The sequence below is a fragment of the Synchiropus splendidus genome, chromosome 12 (genome assembly GCF_027744825.2).
Source record: "Synchiropus splendidus isolate RoL2022-P1 chromosome 12, RoL_Sspl_1.0, whole genome shotgun sequence".
Lineage (NCBI taxonomy): Eukaryota > Metazoa > Chordata > Actinopteri > Syngnathiformes > Callionymidae > Synchiropus > Synchiropus splendidus.
In genome coordinates, this window is record NC_071345.1 from 8,410,265 (window position 1) to 8,431,124 (window position 20,860).

General features: G+C 42.6%; 1 long non-coding RNA gene and 9 other non-coding genes across 10 annotated transcripts; all 10 read right to left on the bottom strand.

The window, feature by feature from the left end:
* Positions 1 to 323: 323 nt before the first annotated feature.
* LOC128768897 (uncharacterized) lies at positions 324 to 11,613 on the bottom strand. Its single transcript, XR_008416301.1, has 4 exons — positions 11,498 to 11,613; positions 2,814 to 3,031; positions 2,537 to 2,705; positions 324 to 2,085 (listed from the first exon to the last, which is right to left on the bottom strand). It is a non-coding gene; the product is annotated as an uncharacterized LOC128768897 (long non-coding RNA).
* Positions 326 to 490, bottom strand: LOC128768915 (U1 spliceosomal RNA). The gene has a single exon (XR_008416307.1). It is a non-coding gene; the product is annotated as a U1 spliceosomal RNA (small nuclear RNA).
* Positions 1,417 to 1,581, bottom strand: LOC128768935 (U1 spliceosomal RNA). The gene has a single exon (XR_008416325.1). It is a non-coding gene; the product is annotated as a U1 spliceosomal RNA (small nuclear RNA).
* LOC128768928 (U1 spliceosomal RNA) lies at positions 5,478 to 5,642 on the bottom strand. The gene has a single exon (XR_008416318.1). It is a non-coding gene; the product is annotated as a U1 spliceosomal RNA (small nuclear RNA).
* LOC128768936 (U1 spliceosomal RNA) lies at positions 6,483 to 6,647 on the bottom strand. The gene has a single exon (XR_008416326.1). It is a non-coding gene; the product is annotated as a U1 spliceosomal RNA (small nuclear RNA).
* LOC128768916 (U1 spliceosomal RNA) lies at positions 7,451 to 7,615 on the bottom strand. The gene has a single exon (XR_008416308.1). It is a non-coding gene; the product is annotated as a U1 spliceosomal RNA (small nuclear RNA).
* On the bottom strand, positions 8,516 to 8,680 carry LOC128768937 (U1 spliceosomal RNA). The gene has a single exon (XR_008416327.1). It is a non-coding gene; the product is annotated as a U1 spliceosomal RNA (small nuclear RNA).
* LOC128768917 (U2 spliceosomal RNA) lies at positions 10,476 to 10,666 on the bottom strand. The gene has a single exon (XR_008416309.1). It is a non-coding gene; the product is annotated as a U2 spliceosomal RNA (small nuclear RNA).
* A 4,425-nt stretch (positions 11,614 to 16,038) lies between the features above and the next one.
* Positions 16,039 to 16,229, bottom strand: LOC128768918 (U2 spliceosomal RNA). The gene has a single exon (XR_008416310.1). It is a non-coding gene; the product is annotated as a U2 spliceosomal RNA (small nuclear RNA).
* A 4,064-nt stretch (positions 16,230 to 20,293) lies between these two features.
* Positions 20,294 to 20,484, bottom strand: LOC128768920 (U2 spliceosomal RNA). Its single transcript, XR_008416311.1, has one exon. It is a non-coding gene; the product is annotated as a U2 spliceosomal RNA (small nuclear RNA).
* Positions 20,485 to 20,860: the final 376 nt, after the last annotated feature.

Sequence of the window (20,860 nt, forward strand, 5' to 3'; positions counted from 1 at the left end):
ACAGTCCTACAAGTGACAGTTATCTACTATAAGCATGACAAAACATGGTCTTCAGTGTAAATATGCCACAATCTACATAAAAATTTAACAGTTGTATTTTAATTATATATTGTTCGTAATATCAAAGGGCTGGGAATTAAAAAGGAAAAAATCTTATGAGAGGTGTTCAATTGTAATTTAAGATTCCCAGCCCTAATTCATAATTTAAATATGTAAAACATAATGAACACGAAATGAAAACGACCATCCATCAGACAACAGTGATGACAAAATCACAACACTAGAATATACCTCAGTTTCCAGTCTTTGCTTTGAACAAGGAGATCAGGGGAGAGCGCGAACGCAGTCCCCCACTACCAGAAATTATGCAGTCGAGATTCCCACATTTGGGGAATTCGCAGGGGTCAGCACAACCCAAAGTGCAATGGCTGAGCCTCACCCTGGGTGAACCACCTTCTTGATCATGGTGTCTCCCCTGCCAGGTAAGTATGAGTTGTACACGGACGCTGCAGACAACCCTTGCTCACACACATCATTTGCACTGATGGGAGTCACATCCTTACAACTCTACAAGCCACAAACTGATGTTCAGAACAAATAAAATCGTCATTTACAACTACAACAACAGTTATGCCATTCAGAAAGATAAAACTATTTTTCACAGTTTATAGAACTTCTCATTTACCCAGCATGCACTGCTGTGTTTGCCCAAAGTAGCACTACCAATTTAACCCAGTTGACATCACAACAACAAACAAGGATAAGAAGCACCGCACAAGTTGACCAGGTATTCCTAAACACTGTGTCTAAAACAAGCAACCGACATCGAAATGTTAAGGAAAAATTGTTCTATAAATTAAGCATTCTGCACTTCCCCCCCTTGGCAAATGCTTCCTGGTTCTGTGTTTCCTGCTCTGGTAAAGACAGCCTACTGCCCCCTGCTGCATGGATGCAGAACAACACAACTATCCCATTCTTCCTGCACAAGTACAAAGTAACATACACGAATCATTCTTAAAATTATATTAAATTAGTGTCTATTTAGTTTAAACAAATGACAGAGGGAGACCACTCATCTGGTGTCTGTCCCTCCCACCTATGATGTCAGTATACGTGAGTACTTCAGAGACATATTAAGGAATATAGTCATGTTTTAGCCTCTCAAATGCAGCATTCTCATCATTGAACAAGTGTGACTCTTTTGGTGAGAACATAAATGTACAGAAAGAGAGACCATTCATCTGGTCTCAGGCCAGTACACAGGGCACTTCAGAGATCATTGAAAATACAAGAGTTTCGTCCATCAAATGCACAACTAGCATCATTGAACTAGTGCAGCACGTGTATAACAGATTCCGGTGCACAACTCTGTGTATGTATGTGAGCCGATGTTTAAATTACTTTGAACAAGGAGATCAGGGGAGAGCGCGAACGCAGTCCCCCACTACCAGAAATTATGCAGTCGAGATTCCCACATTTGGGGAATTCGCAGGGGTCAGCACAACCCAAAGTGCAATGGCTGAGCCTCGCCCTGGGTGAACCACCTTCTTGATCATGGTGTCTCCCCTGCCAGGTAAGTATGAGTTGTACACGGACGCTGCGCTCAACCCATTCGCACACACAACACACATATTTGTGGTGAAAACACTTGAACACTTGAAACCACCAGGCTAAATCAAAGAGGGCACATGCTTTGGTGTATTACTATACACTGACGCAAAAGATCACTAAATTATGAGCTTGAATAGCTTTCTTCGAGGGACATTCGCTTTACCCAGCATGCAATGCTGCATTTTTTTGAACAGCAATGATCTGAAACTAGTCCATTCGAATCACACGGCCACACAAACATAAGAGAATTGTCACACTACACATGTTTATAACTAAATGCTTCAGCATAACATGTTCATGAGATTTAAAAACGGATGTAATGTTGAGAAAAACGATAAAGTGAGGCTCAGCTCCCCTCCCCCCTCAGCTCATACTCACTTCCGGGGTTATTGTGTGCTGCTTCATGACGGAAACCAACACTCAGCTTGCGTCGCGTTCGGCCGCCCCCTGCCGCCGTAAAGTAGAACTGCACTCCTTGGGGGGGAAAAGATGAAAATCAATCAGACTACCTTGAGTCAATTATATCAGAGTTGTTTACATAATTTAATAAGAATCGTTTTTTGCCCTGCTTTATTGCCAATATCTCTCCCAAGAGATGAGCAACACAGAAACACTGCCTTGTGGGTTCAGGATAACAGGGTTTCCTACAGTGTAACAGTAGGGATTGAAGCAGACTGTGACTCTCCTAACGTCCTTGTACAAGATTCTTTTTAACTTACTCATAGTTTAACAGCACGTCATAGTGTGTCCTCTCTAAAATACACACACACCGGACATGAGCTGCACGTATGTTGCACTAATTGAAGTGTATAAGTGTTTGTTTTTCATGAATTAACTGTGGCCCGTGATAGTGTCCTTGATCGCCACATAAAAGAAACCTGCCCTCCTGAGGAGACACATTAATAATGAGTGGGTGACTACTTACTTGAATGTGTGCTGCTGCTGCTCTCTCCTGTCTCCTGCCACCAGGAGATCAATGTAGACAGGGCCATTATGGATGGGGTCGCTTCAGGTCCATCTCTTTCCAAGAGACACGTCAGTGGTACAGCCTGCACAACTGGATCAAGCTGGCATTGACCATGACCGCAGGATGGCTGCAAAACAGTGGCGCTCCATGAAGGAGGATGACATTGACACCAAATCCCTGAAGAGATCAATAGAAAGAATAGAGGTAGGTTAAGGTGCTTAATGTTGGAACTCACCTCGACGCATCCAACAGCTGCCACTGGCAGAGCAGAGCACCAACGGGACAGATGGATGAGGACAGCTCCATTGTCCTAATGTCAAGGTAGAAGACAGCAGGAGAGGCACCTCCTGAGCTCATGTCTGTGGACCATGACAGCTGTCGTGTACTGGGCATGCCATCCCTGGCGCAGCACTTCAGCCAGTGGGCAGATAATGGCATGCTCATGCAGCAACTCTGTCAAGATAAATACAACAAACAGTAATGAACCAGTGAAACCCAAGTCAGCCCAGGGCGAATTAAGCCTCTTTCTCACCAAGCAGCACATCCACTTCCAACCAGACCGTTTGAACACATCATGGCGGACTTCATTGAGCTAACTCCATGTGAGAACAAGAAACACTGTCTTGTAATGGTTGACATGTTTTCCAAATGGGTTGAAGCATTTCCAGCCAAACACGCTTCAGCGGCATCACTGGCGAAAGTGCTACTGACTGAAATCATTCCAAGATGGGGGATTCCAGCAAAACTTTCCTCAGACAATGGTTCTCACTTTGTTCATGATGTCATTTCACAGCTTTCTGACAAACTGAAGTTTGAAGTTTTGATTGGCCCTGTGGCTCCTCCGCTAGGCACTGGCGGACGCCTGAGACCCACTGGCCAACGCAACGTCTGGGTGAGTAGCATTATCTTCTTTTGGCTACAACTGTGATCTCGACTATCTCCTCGGAGCTGACCAAAGATTGCACCATCTGGGTCCTTGAACTGATTTGATGATGAATGCTTCATTTTTCATTGTATCATAAGTAGGAATAACGAAATAGAACTCTCGTCCGACATAACATACAGAACGTAACGGGCAGGACAGAAATAGTGATCATGGTGTGAAAGAGGAAAAAAAAAGAAAACAGCACATGAGCACATCAAAGAGACAACAACAAGGAGTCCCAGTGCAGACACCGGGGGGCGAGGGCAGAGGGAGAGTTGAGCGACTTTGGAAGGCCGGTTGTATGTGGGAGCCAATGAAGATAACAACTCGTTTGGGTCAGGCTGATGCTGGGATTTTCCACCTTCACTTGAGTCTCTCTGAGTCTCCTGTTGGTTTTGTTTTAATATGTCCGAATTCGATGGCCAGACTCAGCCAAGCCAAGCTGACAGCTTCTACACGTTGTTATCCACTTTGCAGAGATGCTCAGAAATCGCCTCTGGCTTGCGGATGAGCCCACCTATCACTCGAGTGTGAGTGCTGGCAGCCCTGCAGTCATGACGGGCAGCTTCCCCACTGCCACATATGCTGCCAACGGTTTCAGAACCTTGCAATAGAACAGGTAGCCGCTTAGACCAATCAGCAGGAAACCTGTTATCATAAATCCAATTATGAACACCTTACAACTTGGAGCAGTATGGTGCTAGTAGAAATAGCAACTCTTTTCATTAAATTTCGCTTGGCTGCTTTGCTATCATGTTATAAGATTATTTTACTCTTGTAACCAGAATGTTTATGTTGCATTCTAGTTCTGCAAGATCTGTGAGAGAGATTACGCCCACGATTGTACCAATATGTGGATTGTCATGGGTCCTCCCGTATGCAAGCTGTGCGACAACCAAACAGACAAGACCCACCTTGCTGAAGGCCTGCTATGCTATGGTTTGGTGCCTACTCAGCCTGACATCTACCGGCCAGTACGTCACAACACCCTATGTCTGTCCGAGATACCCGCGGACCATTACGCGACCTTCCTAGCGTACAGCCAGCTGAGAACAACCCAGCCACCGGCCCCTGGCTACTTCATCCCCTTTAATGATACCAGAAATTTCGGTGCCTTCCTTGATCCACAGCAGTTTGAGGTAGCAGACATTAGTTTGGAGGCTGACTGCCTTGATTCCTGGGACGTCTTCTTAGACGTAAAATACAAACTTTGGAATCTAAGCCCCTTGATGGCCACAGGCCATCTGGTTGGTGGGGAATTGGTTTATGTCACCCCTCCTCGCCTTACCTAATATGGGAAAGTCACTTGAAGCAGAGGGTGTCAAGATAGGTGGTAAATGAAAAGGTTTTATCTTAATAGGATGAAGTATGTTCGACTCCAAATCAACTATTATAACAATTTAATCACAGTATTTTAACAGAACGTTGTATGAATGATTGCTACTGTCGCTAAAGCATAAAGTTGAATGTTTTATCAAATGAATCATTTTCTCACGCTGTGTATTTCATGTGTGTATTTTAAGAGTGTGAGCTCCCGGGAGAGAGACGGAGGAACTGTGACCATTTGAACTGAAATTCAGAGCAAGATGACCCAGACACTACAGGTGTTTGTCTAGACGGTTGTCCTGACCCCAGACACTGCAGGTGCTTGTCCTTGTGAGAGAGTTGAGAAGGACATTTCTGTAAGGTCCGTGGTTTCTAAGAGATTCATATTTTTTCCTGTAACTAGAAGTTGGCGGTTTCCCAGAGTTTTATACTTTTTTTTTTATACCATTCAATAAAAATTCAATTTTTAATCTTTCACTGGACTTTGCCGATGAGGATTACTACACCATCACACCAAGGTTGAGTTGAGGATCTTCTCCTCCATTACTCGGGAAGCGGACACACACCGGTGCTTGGGTCAGCACCCTTTTTCATCATACCACAGGGTGTGAGGAGAGTAAACCTTACACTTGCTTTGAACAAGGAGATCAGGGGAGAGCGCGAACGCAGTCCCCCACTACCAGAAATTATGCAGTCGAGATTCCCACATTTGGGGAATTCGCAGGGGTCAGCACAACCCAAAGTGCAATGGCTGAGCCTCACCCTGGGTGAACCACCTTCTTGATCATGGTGTCTCCCCTGCCAGGTAAGTATGAGTTGTACACGGACGCTGCAGACAACCCTTGCTCACACACATCATTTCCACTGATGGGAGTCACATCCTCACAACTCTACAATCCACATACTGATGTTCAGAACACATGGAATCGTCGTTTACAACTACAACAACAGTTATGCCATTCAGAACGATAAAACTATTTTTCACAGTTTATAGAACTTCTCATTTACCCAGCATGCACTGCTGTGTTTGCCCAAAGTAGCAATACTGATTTAACCCAGTTGACATCACAACAACAAACAAGGATAAGAAGCACCTCACAAGTTGATCAGGTGTTCCTAAACACTGTGTCTAAAACAAGCAACCGACATCGAAATGTTATATGTGTTCTATATATATGTCTATATATGTTCTATAAATTAAGCATTCTGCCCTTCCCCCCCTTGGCAAATGCTTCCTGGTTCTGTGTTTCCTGCTCTGGTAAAGACAGCCTAGTGCCCCCTGCTGCATGGACGCAGAACAACACAACTATCCCATTCTTCCTGCACAAGCACAAAGTAACATACAGCCATCATTCTCAAAATAAATTTAAATTAATGCTTATTTAAATTTTAAATGACAGAGGGAGAACCAGTCTGATACTTTTGGGGAGAACATAAATGTACAGCGAGAGAGAGACACATCTGGTCTCAGGCCCTCACACCTCCAGTGTCAGTACATGAGGGCATTTCAGAGATCAATGAAAATGCAGTTTTAGTCCATCAAATGCAGAACTAGCATTGTTGAACTTGTGCAGCATATGTATGACACATGTCCACACACAACTCAGTGCATGTATTGTAAGCTGATGTTTAAATTACTTTGAACAAGGAGATCAGGGGAGAGCGCGAACGCAGTCCCCCACTACCAGAAATTATGCAGTCGAGATTCCCACATTTGGGGAATTCGCAGGGGTCAGCACAACCCAAAGTGCAATGGCTGAGCCTCGCCCTGGGTGAACCACCTTCTTGATCATGGTGTCTCCCCTGCCAGGTAAGTATGAGTTGTACACGGACGCTGCGCTCAACCCATTCGCACACACAACACACATATTTGTGGTGAAAACATCATCAAACATCTGAAACAACCAGGCCTTATCAAAGAGGGCACATGCTTTGGTGTATTACAATACACTGACACAAAAGATCACTAAATTAAGAGTTTAAATAGCTTTCTTAGATGGACATTCGCTTTACCCAGCATGCAATGCTGCATTTTTTTTTTTTAAACAATGATCTGAAACTAGTCCATTCGAATCACACGGCCACACACACAAAAGAGATTTGTCACACTACACATGTTAATGACTAAATGCTTCTACAAAACATGTTCATAAGGTTTAAAAACGATTGTAATGTTGAGAAAAACGATGAACTGAGGCTCAGCTCCCCCTCCCCCACCCAGCACATGATTCCAGGTTCTTTGTCTCCTGCTCAGTCGGGGCGATCTACTGCCCCCGCTGCTTCGATGTAGAACTACACCATTAATCCATTCTTGTGATCACATGCATTTGGTGGTCCTGCACAAGCTCAAAGCAATTGCCACCAATCAGTTTAAAAATCAATGCTATTTGTGTTTAAATAAATGACATGGAGAGACCATTCATCTGGTCTCATATCACCCCTTTGATGTCAGAACATCTGAGCACTTCAAAGACATCAGAGAAAACACACAAACTTTACCTTATCAAATGCAGAATTAGCATCACTGAACTACTGAGAAATTTTGTAAAAAATAAAACGTGCCGTTCAGAAGTCTGACATACATGGGGAGCATGCATTCCTATTGCTTTGAACAAGGAGATCAGGGGAGAGCGCGAACGCAGTCCCCCACTACCAGAAATTATGCAGTCGAGATTCCCACATTTGGGGAATTCGCAGGGGTCAGCACAACCCAAAGTGCAATGGCTGAGCCTCGCCCTGGGTGAACCACCTTCTCGATCATGGTGTCTCCCCTGCCAGGTAAGTATGAGTTGTACATGGATGCTGCAGACAACCCTTGCTTACACACATCATTTGCACTGATGGGAGTCACATCCTCACAACTCTACAAGCCACATACTGATGTTCAGAACACATGGAATCGTCATTTACAACTACAACAACAGTTATGCCATTCAGAGCGATAAAGCTATTTTTTCACAGTTTATAGAACTTCTCATTTACCCAGCATGCACTGCTGTGTTTTCCCAAAGTAGCACTACCAATTTAACCCAGTTGACATCACAACAACAAACAAGGATAAGTTGACACCGCACAAGTTGACCGGGTATTCCTAAACACTGTGTCTAAAACAAGCAACCGACATCAAAATGTTAAGGAAAAATGGTTCTATAAATTAAGCATTCTGCACTTCCCCCCCTTGGCAAATGCTTCCTGGTTCTGTGTTTCCTGCTCTGGTAAAGACAGCCTACTGCCCCCTGCTGCATGGATGCAGAACAACACAACTATCCCATTCTTCCTGCACAAGCACAAAGTAACATACACCCATCATTCTTAAAATTATATTAAATTAGTGTCTATTTAGTTTAAACAAATGACAGAGGGAGACCACTCATCTGGTGTCTGTCCCTCCCACCTATGATGTCAGTACACGCGAGTACTTCAGAGACATATTAAGGAATATAGTCATGTTTTAGCCTCTCAAATGCAGCATTCTCATCATTGGACAAGTGTGACTCTTTTGGTGAGAACATAAATGTACAGAAAGAGACCATTCATCTGGTCTCAGGCCAGTACACAGGGCACTTCAGAGATCATTGAAAATACAAGAGTTTCGTCCATTAAGCAGCACGTGTATAACAGATTTCGGTGCACAACTCTGTGCATATATTGTGAGCTGATGTTTAAATTACTTTGAACAAGGAGATCAGGGGAGAGCGCGAACGCAGTCCCCCACTACCAGAAATTATGCAGTCGAGATTCCCACATTTGGGGAATTCGCAGGGGTCAGCACAACCCAAAGTGCAATGGCTGAGCCTCGCCCTGGGTGAACCACCTTCTTGATCATGGTGTCTCCCCTGCCAGGTAAGTATGAGTTGTACATGGACGCTGCAATCAGCCCTTTCGCACACATAGCACACAAATTTGAGGTGTAGACATGATCAAAGACAGGAAGAGGCCCATTTTAAGTGCTTAGATCAGTAGATCAAAACAGACAGACAAATGACTGAGAAGCTAAAGAAAGTAAAATGTTTATAAACAACAAGGCCTTTACCCAGAATGCACTGCGGTGTACACCACAGACACTTGACTGAAAACTGTCCATTTCCCCTGAAATTACCCCACAGAAGGTTGCAGAACGTATCTCCAAACTATGAGACTAAAACGTTTTGTGAGACTAAATATCAAGCATGATTTGTAACGTTAATAGCAGAGAGAACAGTGATCTGAGCACCTCCCCTCCCCCTCTAGAAAAAGATTTCCATTCATTCATCGTGTCAGTTCACAGAAACGGCACTACTGCCGAGTGCTGGTGGAAAGATAGAACTACAAATGACTATATCAAACAGCGCTCCAACAGTGGTAGCATGAGAAGCATAGTTGAGGGACAGACAACGAGTATTTTTGCATCCATCTCTAAAAAGTGAGAACAGGAAAAAAGTACTGTTGCCTTTAGGTGAATTTTCAATTTGTCAATCAAAGTATTCATCTTAATTAATCATAATTATTGTTGAAAGCTCAACATAGAAATGAAGTGATAGCTGCAGTGTGAATTTAAAATATCAAAAACAAATCTGGTTCTCTGACTTCTTTCTTTTATTGTCCGACATAAAATAATGAATGCACTAGAAATAATCAAAGTTTAGTGCTATATTCATTGACATCACATAACCTACATTTTGGCCAGTGTGTGGTGAAAGAATAACTTAAAAAGTACAACCAACTTTAGTGACGCATGCGCACACAGTCACAAAGCAGTTGCGCATTTAACACGGGAAACGTAAACTGTGACCTGATAAGTGCGTTTACCTGTATATCAAGTGAATCATTCAACTAGATACATAAGATAGCTGAAGTTTTTCTTTTTTGTCAGTACCAAACACAAGTCATCTTCAGCCTGAAGCCTCAGACATGAAGTCAAGACAAAAGTATAAGTAAAGCAAATCAATCAGCCCAATAAAAGTGAAAACAAGTGAATTATCAATCCCATAAACACACAGTCCTGTCCTGCAGTGATGCTCCGAACGCTCCGAACGATGAGGACAGACAGAAAAAGCATATTAAAAATGTGCATTGATTACATTAGACTATGCATCAAATAGCTGAAAATGACCTTTATATTTTGTTGTATCCTTACAGAAATGGGCGTTTGACTCCAGATAATAAAATCAGCAATGTGGTCAGTGTAGTGTTTTGGCAGTGATGATGAACAGATCAGTTTCATATTCACTGAGTAATTTTACTATTAAACATATATATTCATATCAGGCAAATCTAAGCCTTGTCCGGGATGTTGCTCTGTCTGTTTCAAGCTTTCTCTTCTGGGACCCCTCACTTAGAACAAGCATCCTCGTTCACATCGTTTTCATTTTCACATTGTGATACATGGTCACATTATTTAAAGATGTGGAATAATACAATATGAATGCAAAGTCTTAAATGATATTGTTGCGTACACTTGGCCATCAAACCAGTGTCAATTCAGTCTGTCAAGTAGGTTGACTGCAGATATTTTTAATGTCTAGCAGGTGTCAGTGTACAGCGACACAGTATGCCACTGTCTCTAAACGCTTTATGACGCCACATTTACCGAACACGAACAAGCGTTGACAACAGATGACACTCAGCGTCTGAATAACATCGGACTTAGTTGCATTGAACACTAGAGGGGGGTGCACCGTTCCTGGAGGTACTGCAATACCAGGTCGATGCGCGGAGTGGACGGAGCAAGCCCCTATTCCATCTCCCTGTTCCAAAAATCAATTTAATATATGGTCCCCGGATAGGGGACGTATCAGATATTAAACTGATAAGAACAGATACTACACTTGATCTTAGCCAAAAGGCCGAGAAGCGATACCCACAATGGGTTTGGACCAAGGACGCCACTCTTCTGATCCACTGACATGCTGATGGTGAGGAATACGTTTCCTCATAAAACACACATCTAAAGACACGTGTGTCGCCAGTGGATGTTTACCAGTTCGACTGCGATCAGAACGTGTGTTTTAATAGAACCAAACATTTAGGAGTCCTCACCGGCTCCTGGCTGCTCCTGTCATGTGACGTCATTCTAACCAATGAGCGATCGTTCACATATAGACTAAAATTACAAACCTAAGACATGACACACAAAAGAGCTGTTGCACAAAGCCAGTGAAAAGAATCTCTTGCGGTGGAAACAGGTCTTTAAAGCGAAACGGAAAACGATAATAACACTGCATTGGCGTGACACTCTCTTGGGACAAAACGCAGTGCAATACCTCCCTCTGCTGGAGAAAATGAGGATGACTAAAAACGACAAACAAGGACGCGATATTTTTTTTATGTTACGCACTATTTCAGGTACTTAAAATAAAAATACACCAGGCATCCACTTAAAAAAAAAAAAAAAGCTGTTAAAATATGCGAAATACGGCACCTCAGCTACCTTTCTTACTTAAATAAACTAAATTTCAGAAATTGAAACTAACAACATATTTCATTCAACTACTTTCAGTAATTCATTTTAAAATATAGTTATATAAATATTGTTTTCCACATGCGACACAGTTCCAAACGTCCAGAACTGCGAGTTTCAAAAATGCAGCTTTTTTTGCTAGCTACTAGCTCGAGGACAACAATCCAAACTTCGACAGAAAACTTGCAATTTTACCGAGAAAAAGGGTAACGTGTCGAAAGTTACTTACATGAGACTGGAACAAACGTCGTGTAGTTGTCTGTAAGGATGTTGACAGAGGAGACAGCGAGGAGGACCTCCACCTGGCTGCACCGCAACTTCACACTGCTGCCACACGAGAACCAGAATGTTAGCTGCAGCTAACTGCTAACACCTTCGTTTTTGCAAAGCTAAAAAAAAACTTCAAATTCACCCTGAACATTTTTCTTGGCCTGAACCTACTTTTTCTTTGACAAGTTCGTTGCGTCATAAAGTCGCATAGGTAATTTAAGTTACCAACTGTAGTTAAAAATCCAATATGGTATGATTTGATTTGCAAAAAAATACTTTTTTTTTCTCGTGGTCCTAAGATTTTACCACTTACATTACTTTAATTAGATGACAGTAATATCAGACACGGGATAAAAATATAGGACTATAAAGATAAGAATACAAGTAAATTGGAGTATATATATCTAATAAAATAAAGGATGAATATAGCCCATCATATTTTTATTCTAGCTGCATTTACTATCATTTGCTTTTCTTGTGAGCTTTTGCTCATTATCCATGTTTAATTTTAAATCACAATTTATTAAATGTATAATCTAATGTTTGTTAAGCATTTACACCAAGATTCTGCTGTTAATACTGCTTCTATTTCACCTTCCCATACGGCCCTGTCGTGTTCTCTACTCTATGTCATAGAGTAACATAAGTTTACAAAGATATCAGGTGCTTTGTTGTAGGTTTGGTTATTATAAGCGATTCAAGTTCTTCAACGGGGGAGAAAAAGTCAAAACGTGAAATATCATTTTTAACAAAATTCCTGATTTGTAAGTAACAAAAAAAAAATCACATGTATGAAGTATATACTTTTGCTGTAATTGGGCAAACGATGCAAAAACATTATCGATATACAGATGGTGACAAGCCCACCACACCAAAAAAAAACAGCATCTAGTTTTGAGGGAGGAAATAAATGATTATGACAAATAGGGACCAAACTAGAAGTGTCAGGCAACCTAAAGTTGTTTTTAATTTCTTTCCATACCTTTAAATAATCTTTAATAATAAAGCCAAGATCCTTCTCAACTTGGGTCTTGCCTTCTTTCAAATGTAGTTTTACAGTGAGACTTCTTACAGGATTTGTACACACGTGTCAACCAACTGTCCTCTATTTGGTGGATTTCTGCTTTGAATTATTCTTTGAGTTCTTTGTTATAAACAAGCTATGACATACAATTATGTTAGTAAAAAAGACTTTACATATTACACTATATCAATAATATTTTTGAAATTATTTTCATATGATCAGAATCATGAAATGGCTCTTTGAATGAAACTTTTTTTTTTAATCACAGGTGCATGCTCCATATAATGCATGGGTGGCATCTGATGCAGTAAATATTTTACAGCAGAATCACCTGAGCTGAACTCAGATGTACACAGTTTCCTGTTGGACTGAAACTGGTGATGTTCTTGAACATCTTCATAGCCTGTAGCCCGAACTCTTCTGTGTCGCTGCGTCTCCCTGCTCTGAAGGACACACAGGTGAGTCATTGACGTCCATTAGAGGGCTCTGCGTGTACTCATAGAACTGGAGTTACATCCAGGTATTTACAGTAGCGGTGGCCACTTGGATGATTTCAGTGAATACAGTGTAAGGAAGAAACCAACATATAACTAGACTCCATTTTCATCACAGAAAATGTTTGTGTGTTCATCTGTGTATGTGTAGCCTGCATGCAGAGTTTTCCTGTGTCTGCAATATACATCAATAGCGGTTCACTTACCATTGCCATTTAAATTCAGCAGGATACATTTTAAAAAAGGGAAAAGTGTGTGAGGTTCCCGGCATCAGTGTAAGGACTCCAGCAGTGGGCAGCACATTGTGGTTTGAGGACAGATTAGTTTGGAAGACCAAACCAAGCACACACACACATTTAAGATGCTGTTTCTTTCTTAAATATCTCGTACCTTTGTTCACAGTGTGTCAACATTATTGGTGTGTGTGTGCACTGAACTAACAAACTAATAACAACTCTATGGCTCTTCTGTTGAAACATGGGGGACCTGTGGATTAAACCTGTGGAGAAACAACAGGTCACTCTCAGGTGGAAATTTTAGGAAATTGCATCTGTTTTCTTGCAAACAAAACGAGAAGAGTGATTCTGTTATTAGTGTGATTCACAGAGATGGAGCCATAAAGATGAGAAACACTAGGAAACATCTGCCTTTACTTTTCCTTCATCTCAAACTTTTTCCTAGTTTTGTCATCGCTCCGTGGTTTTGTTGCTGACCATGCTCCACACACATGGCCAGTGTAGCACTGGTGAGTTGCCTGAGAGACAGTTATCTTCCTCAGGAGTATGTGTGTACTTGGTTTAGCTGTACTTGTGAGGACCATTTTGGGGACAGACATCTGCATATGAAGACACTGGGCTTGGTTAACCGTTTTGCTGGTCCTCACAAGATTAAGTCCAAATTTGACGGTTAAAGCTACGATAACTTGGTGAGTATAATTGGGTGTAAGTTTGGTTGAGATTCCTGGTTAAGGTCGGCCATTTCTATTGGATGGTTAGGTTTAGGGTGAGAGGCTGGGGAAAGCATTAAGGCAATGAAGTGTCCCCACAGATAGCTGCACAAGTGTGTGTGTTCTTGTACTTGTGTTGTCTTTGTGAGAACCTGTATGAGTTTTTAATAAAGAGTGAGCAAAGTGAGGGCGTCTTGGCTGGTCCCCACTTTGTCAGGCCTCATTTCAGGGTTAAAACTACAAATTGGCTGGGTCATTATCATTGGCTTTTAGTTTGGTTCAGAGTAAAGTTTAGCCATTTGCTTAGTTGGTTAGGTTTAGGGGGAGAGGCTGGGGAAAGCATTATGACCATGATGGTCCTCGTATGAAGACAGACGTGCACCTGTGTGTCTTTCCACAGATGCAGCATAAGATGAGAGGAAGACAAACAAGGCATTACTCTGAATGTGAGGCAGGACAATAAACACACACACAACTCTTATCCAGAGATCTGTTTATTATCAGTCAAGTTCAAAATCAACACTCAAGTACAATCTCAAACAGCAGAACCCATAGAGACTTATAAGTACAATAATGCGAGCAGCTCAAACTCAGAGAACGGTGATTGTAAGTGTGGTTCCGTCAATTCCTTTCCCAAACACACTTTGTTATGGAAGTAGAGCCTGTAGCTGACGCGTGTCTTCCGTGATGCAAAAATATCCACAGTTATTCCTTTTGATACGATTTATTTGATCCTTCATCTGGTTATAACAAAACAACTGCGGTATTCCAAACAAGAATAACAGTAGCACGTTCAAAAGTAGTATGCTCCTCATGCTTCCTTAACACTTTTCTTATGTCAACACGTACATACGTCACGTCGCATACGAGCAGTCACACCACTCATCCACCGTGCACAACATACAGAATGACTCTAACACTGCAGTACAGCCCAACCTTCATCAGTCACATTTGTGGCTGACAAAGCCTCCTGTGTCCTGATAAACTCACTTCAAGTTCATTTTCAAGATGAGAGTCCTTTGTTTGCCGAGTTCTGAGTCGCCCAGTGTCACTATCGGCTGTACACACAGATACACTTTGATGATGTGAAGCTTCAGCAGCAACACTTGAGCTTTTACTCCACAGTCAGGATGAAGCCGGAGCTGTTTAGTTAGGCAGTAGATGAGCCCATTCTTTCTGGCATCCAGGAGATTGGTGTGGCAGAAGAAAGCGCTCCCCCAATGTGGAAGGGTGATGCACGCAGGGTCCAGGAGGTGTCACTTGTTCCAGGCAGGAACAACTCTCTGTCTTGTGGAGTGACGGATGGCCGGCAATCCCTCCTCTAAGGCAAAGTCTACGAGAACCTGACTGCGCTCCTCTTCCTGCTCGTACCCAGGCAGATGATTCTGGCTACACACATCCTCCAGATAAGGATTAAGCTCAGGAGCCACAACCTGATGAGAGAGAGAGATTGTTCCTCAGTGGAGGTAGATGTTCTTCAGTTCTTCACTTTCAGAGTTTTGGCCTGTACTTGTTTATGTTCTAAACACCTCCATCAAGCAAATACCAGACTGGTTCTAAACGCTGAACAAATGTGACAGAGATGTTCACGGGGAAACGTCAAACAATTTACTGTTAAAAGCTACATATAGAAATGAACTCATTGTTGTATTGTAAATCTAAAAAAGCAACACAAATATCTTCTCTGACTCATCCTTAGAGCATTTATCTTTGCCTTAAATATGCACCATTAGAATCTCCCGAATGAACTGTGTGGGTCAAATATTTGAAATTTTAAATGTATCGAAAAACATTTAAATGTATTGTTTCCCGTTGTTTTTTAAGTAAGACTTCCAGCATCAGGCTTGTTAGTTCACTAAACCAGAACCCAGGTCTGAGTTCAGTTTCTAAACTATTTACTCCAAGCCAAGTAAGGCAACGCAACAAATTAAGTCAACAAATCCGTAGCACATCACATCACACGGACCGTCTACAACTAACCAGAGCGGAACTCGATGATACCAAAGAAGTTGCAATTAATTACTTTCAACACTAGAGGGGGGTGCACCGTTCCTGGAGGTACTGCAATACCAGGTCGATGCGCGGAGTGGACGGAGCAAGCCCCTATTCCATCTCCCTGTTCCAAAAATCAATTTAATATATGGTCCCCGGATAGGGGACGTATCAGATATTAAACTGATAAGAACAGATACTACACTTGATCTTAGCCAAAAGGCCGAGAAGCGATACCCACAATGGGTTTGGACCAAGGACGCCACTCTTCTGATCCACTGACATGCTGATGGTGAGGAATACGTTTCCTCACAAAACACACATCTAAAGACACGTGTGTTGCCAGTGGATGTTTACAAGTTCGACTGCGATCAGAACGTGTGTTTTAATAGAATCAAACATTTAGGAGTCCTCACCGGCTCCTGGCTGCCCCTGTCATGTGACGTCATTCTAACCAATGAGCGATCGTTCACATATAGACTAAAATTACAAACCTAAGACATGACACACAAAAGAGCTATTGCACAAAGCCAGTGAAAAGAATCTCTTGCGGTGGAAACAGGTCTTTAAAGCGAAACGGAAAACGAGAAAAACACTGCATTGGCGTGACACACTCTTGGGACAAAACGCAGTGCAATACCTCCCTCTGCTGGAGAAAATGAGGATGACTAAAAACGACAAACAAGGACGCGATATTTTTTTAATATATATTATGCACTATTTCAGGTACTTAAAATAAAAATACACCCGGAGCCACTCAAAAAAGCGGTTAGATATCGGTTGGTAAAACATGTGAAATACGGCTCCTCGGCTAATTTTCTAACTCCAACTAAATTTCAGAAATTGAAACTAACAACACAATTCATTCAACTCGTTTCAGTAATTAATTTGAAAAGAAGTTTCTACATGCAACACAGTTCCAAACGTCCAGAACTGCCAGGTTGTTGGACACTTTGTCGAAAATGCAGCTTTTTTTTGCTAGCTACTAGCTCGAGGCCAACAATCCAAACTTCGACAGAAAACTTGCAATTTTGCCGAGAAAAAGGGTAACATGAAGAAAGTTACTTACATGAGACTGGAACAAACGTCGTGTAGTTGTCTGTAAGGATGTTGACAGAGGAGACAGCGAGGAGGACCTCCACCTGGCTGCACCGCAACTTCCCACTGCTGCCACACGAGAACCAGAATGTTAGCTGCAGCTAACTGCTAACACCTTCGTTTTTGCAAAGCTAAAAAAAAACAACTTCAAATTCACCGTGAACTTTTTTTTTCTCAAATTCGTTGCGTTATAAAGTCATATAGGTAATTTCAGTTGCCGACAGTGGTTAATAATCTGTACAACAAACGGCGTCTTAAGGATGAACAAACCCCTTCAACACCATGGTAGAATGATGAAAGAGTGTTCCGTGTTTGGTCTTGACACCACTCACCCTCAACTAGCTGCTAGCATGTCGGTTAGCACGGAGCTAACTTGTTGTAAGAGGAGATTGATTTGTTTTTACTGATGTCACACATGTCACACCTGCGCTACCAGAGTGATTTTTTTTTTTTACAATGATGTAGTGAAGTTTCCTCGGTCTCTCCTCGTCCTAATACTGAACCATGCAGCTACACTGAACACATCGTTTTAGATTATCATTCAAATAAGACCTTTTCATGTGGATGTTGATCAGATATTTTATATGAGACACATACATGAATATTGATGATTTTAAGTCTATGCTTCACAGGGTGGTGTGACCATTGCTGCTGTTCTACTCCAGTCAAGTGTTTGAACCGGACAGTCATCGCCAGTCCTTTGTGTTCTGACCATCACACCAGAGCGAACTGAACTTCACAACCCAGAACCAGCACCTATACAGTCCTTGAAGAGTCTCTACAATTATGTGCAAACCCTCCAGGCTGTGGCTCCCTCTGACTGTGGTGTAGCATACGCTTGCCATACCTGGTGACGGTGGACATGTTCCTCCCTGGTGGATCTTGAATGCAATCAAGGTGCCTCTGCTGGTTCCGCCAGACATGGTCTATGGTCTCAGAGTCCTTGAACAGATGGACCTGGTTTTCGTCCATGGGACCCAACAGTGATTCTTCTGACGGGATGGGACAGACTCGCTTTGGTGACATGCAGCTCCACCAGCTTGATATCTGACGGGGACTTGTATTTGTCAGGGTGCCCAGCACGTCTCGCCTCCAGAAGTAATGCCATGTCAGCTCTGTTGTATGCAAAGACCGCAGCAGAGAGGGCCGACTTGAAGAGAGAGTATTTGGCATGGTGGTCTTTTCTGATAGCGGCATCAAACCTGCATATCCAGTGGAAGATGTCCAGTCGGAGGGGCACGCCACTGTCTACCCACTTGCTGAAGAGCTGCTCCTGGGAGGACACACCCAAGCAGCAACGGTCCACATGCATGATTTCAGGTGGTGCATCACCCGTTGGTACCGCAACATAAGGCCTTCAGCCATCTGCTTCATTTGTCCAGGGATTCTTCACAGGTTAGGACAGAAATGAGGATCTCTCCTTGTTCGTTGGCCACATTGGTGCACCACTCGTCTCCGGACAGTTTCTTGCATATCTGGTCGTAACCACAGAAACCAAGGGGTTTGGAACAATGGTAAACGTTTTTCAGTTGTGCTTTTGACAGAACAGTTTCTGTAGTTTTTTTCTATTGTTTGGCTCCTTGAAGAGGTACATTGAAACGTGTCTGAATTAAAATGATTTAAAGTTCATTTTTTCACATGATGTACTCAGGAGAACTCATCATTTTGATTACACATTCATTGTCAATCTATGTGATCGGTATCGATGATCAGTGGGGATCGGCAGCAAAAACCCTGATCAGAGCATCCCTAGTTTAAATAGCGGTGAAATTAATTGAGAAATGAAGGCTTAAGAAGGCAGACTTGTCAAGAATGAAACCGTACTGTTAAGAAATCTGAATAAGTCATTGTTCAGAGCTGGCAGATATAGATTCTAACTATTCAATGACAACCCTGACATCTGGATGGAGTATATCTTCAATCTTTTCTACTCACTGACATGACATACCTCGTCTTTCAAAGGTGACAAGAGCATCCAGGAGCAGAGAATCATCTCCCCAACTGGACTCGGTCGATTTCCAGGCGGCGGTGGCAGGTGCACCAGGAGGGGCCGGGGCCACAGTGGTCCTGGCACGAACCGCATAAGGGGCCAGGGCCACAGTGGTGCTGGCAGCCGCTGCGGGAGGGGCCCTTGCGACGTTGGTAGTCGCTACAGGAGGCGCCATATCCTGTCGAGGTTTCTGTAAAATACAGGTTTCAACTTTGAAGTTTAAATGAGCACTGTGGTTTTGACTGTAAGCACCTTAACCTACCTCTTTGTCAAGGATGTATTGCCTGAATCTCTTCAGAGATTTAGTACAAATATCCTCCTTCATGACGAGCCACTGTTTGACGGAAGTGTATGCCTACCCCATCATTTATGCATCTCCTTTCAGGTTGGCCGGTCTCCCTCACGTGACACTGAAATATTGTATACCATAATAAATTCACGAAGTACAAACTTTATAGGTTTTGATTATATTGAGAGCAACACACTACTTGCTTTTTAATGTACCCAACATCATTTTCCATCAGCTATTTGAAACCTTTGCCATTGTATTTTCCAAAGGTGATGACTAGCTGACCGAGTGGATGTGGTCAGTAGGCATCTCCTTTGAGCTGAAGACAAAAATGTTATCATTAGGCTATCATCACGGCACTGTGAACACAAAACACACAGCCATGACTCTGGCTCTTACCCTCATCATAACCTGTTTTTGCATTTCTCAGGCTGCTGTCTCTCTCCGTATCACAGGGTTTGGACTGGCTGGACCTGGCCTCCTTTGTTGGCCTAAGAAGGCATTGTTGCGGATCTTTTGGGACAGATGCGTCCATCAGACTCAGCAAGGGCATCAAAGGATCCATCTCAGGTCCAAGGTCTTTCCTCTGGTGAGAGAAAGCATAATATCAAAGTGTTTCATGTTGATTGGTACATGTCAGACTATTTGTGTATTTAAGAGAGGACAGGCTATGACACTGGACCACGAGCTGGTCAACTATTTACAACACATAACATAATTGACTAGTCATAACTTGTAAACTAAGTTCAACAAGAATGTGGAAGAATAGCTTACGCTTTAACACAGAATAACAACAACAGCAACTGGACACGACGTTTTAAACAGCAGTCACAACGGCATAATGCTCAACACTCTGACTAATGTGATTTAACAGAACACAAGAATGCCTTAATACCTGCAAATAATTACTTTGAACACTAGAGGGGGGTGCACCGTTCCTGGAGGTACTGCAATACCAGGTCGATGCGCGGAGTGGACGGAGCAAGCCCCTATTCCATCTCCCTGTTCCAAAAATCAATTTAATATATGGTCCCCGGATAGGGGACGTATCAGATATTAAACTGATAAGAACAGATACTACACTTGATCTTAGCCAAAAGGCCGAGAAGCGATACCCACAATGGGTTTGGACCAAGGACGCCACTCTTCTGATCCACTGACATGCTGATGGTGAGGAATACGTTTCCTCATAAAACACACATCTAAAGACACGTGTGTTGCCAGTGGATGTTTACCAGTTCGACTGCGATCAGAACGTGTGTTTTAATAGAACCAAACATTTAGCAGTCCACACCGGCTCCTGTCTGCTCCTGTCATGTGACGTCATTCTAACCAATGAGAGATCGTTCGCATAATGACTAAAACTACAAACCTAAAACACGACACACAAAAGAGCTCTTGCGCAATATTGGTTAAAACTATCTCTTGCAACGGAAACAGGTCTTTAAAGCGAACCTGGAAACGAGAATAACACTGCATTGGCGTGACA